Consider the following 1,754-nt stretch of genomic DNA (forward strand, 5'->3'; position numbering starts at 1 on the left):
GTACCGACTCAATGGCACCTAACAACAGCGTGTTAGTATCTAAAACTGATGCCAATTTTCCCTTCTTTCCCAATTTCTCTATCCTATATTATAATCTCTTATATGATTCTGTTACTAGTGGTGATTGTGAGCCTGTCTAATTTCAGGTTTCAAGGGAATGCTTTAGAAAACCTGGTGTTACTTACAGCTTTTATATATTGTTAAGAGAGCACATATTCTGTTTTACGAATATTTTAACTTTTTGAAATAATTTAAGAATTGGAGAAGAGTTTCATAAATAGCAGTAAGATTTTGTTTACCCCTCAGCTTCCCCATACGTCATTGTTAACAAGAGTGCTAATCACACCTCAGCCCTACAAGAACTTGGACTGTAGGGGCTTCTACCGATCAACAGTCAGGTAGGGCAAGTTCCAAAGGAGCAAAAGAAAGAGGCTTGCAAGCAGAGATGGGGGTCTTCACCGCCAGCCCCCTGACTGGAGTCCGCTGGGGTTGAAAGGTCTTAGGTGGGAAGAGCCACATGTTTATTCATAAGGGTGGGTTGAGATTTCTGGGAAGTAGCTATGGAAGAGGTTCCATGCTAATTGGGTACATTCACAGCGTGATTCTTTGGGACCCTGGTTCAAACTCTTCCCAGGGACTGGTGGTCTCCTCTGGCCCAGTAAAGGTTTGTCCTTTAAAGTTATACTAGGTTACTGGGTAAGCCAGTCCCACCTGTAAAATACCTCACAAGGAAGTGCCATGCAGACTGTTTCTGGGGGGTCTGCCTTAATGGCACGTCCTAGGATGTGGCTGCTCAGCTGTGCACCCTGGACATGCCCTGCTGTGTGTCATCACAATTGCCCCCCAAGGAGCGGGCGCAGGCTTCAATCTCCCTCCAGACTCAGGTCACAAGATTCCAGTCAGTCGGTGACTCGTGTTTAATTGTGATTCTGTGACCCCTTCCACGCTGTGAAGAGGTTTCACGCTCGGAATTCTGTACTTCTCTGCTTTTCTTCCAGAGCTGGGTCACACAGCCCACCTGACAGATTACTGGAAATCTCTTGCTGACCACTCTAATCTTTTGTATGTCTTCAGGGTTTCTTCCTTTAGGATAAACTGCAAACCTTGCATGACTACTAGTTTAGTTTGAAACTGCTGCAATCTTAAGAGTACAAACTCAGTGAGTAAACTGAGTGTGCATGGGCCAAAAAGATCAAAAGTGATACCATCGAGTCGGTACCAACTCACAGTGACCCTATGCACAACAGAACGAAACACTGCCCAATCCTGGGCCAACCTCACAATTGTTGCCACGCTTGAGCTCACTGATTCTGCCACTTGGCCAATTCATCTCTCTGGTGGTCTTCCTCTTTTTCTCTGACCCTCCATCTTACCAAACATGATATCCTTCTCTAGTAACTGGTCCCTCCTGACAATACGTCCGAAGTTTGAGAGACGAAGTCTGGCCATCCTGGCCTCCAAGGAGCACTCTGGCTGCACTGCTTCCAACACGGATCTGTTGGTTCTTTTGGCAGCCCATGGCACTTTCAATATTCTCCTCCAACACCAGAACTCAAAAGCATCAATTCTATGGTCTTTCTTATTCACTGTCCAGCTTTTGCATGCATATGAGGTTATCAAAAATACTATGACTTGGGTCAGGCTTACCTTAGTCCTCAAGCTGACATCTTTGCTCAACACTTTAAGAAGGTCTTGTGCACCCCTTCCAAGACTAAGATCAATGGGAATACATGCTGTGATTGGTGAACACGCTC

This window comes from Chrysochloris asiatica, unplaced genomic scaffold, assembly GCF_000296735.1.
Source record: "Chrysochloris asiatica unplaced genomic scaffold, ChrAsi1.0 scaffold00125, whole genome shotgun sequence".
NCBI classification, from domain to species: Eukaryota; Metazoa; Chordata; class Mammalia; order Afrosoricida; family Chrysochloridae; genus Chrysochloris; species Chrysochloris asiatica.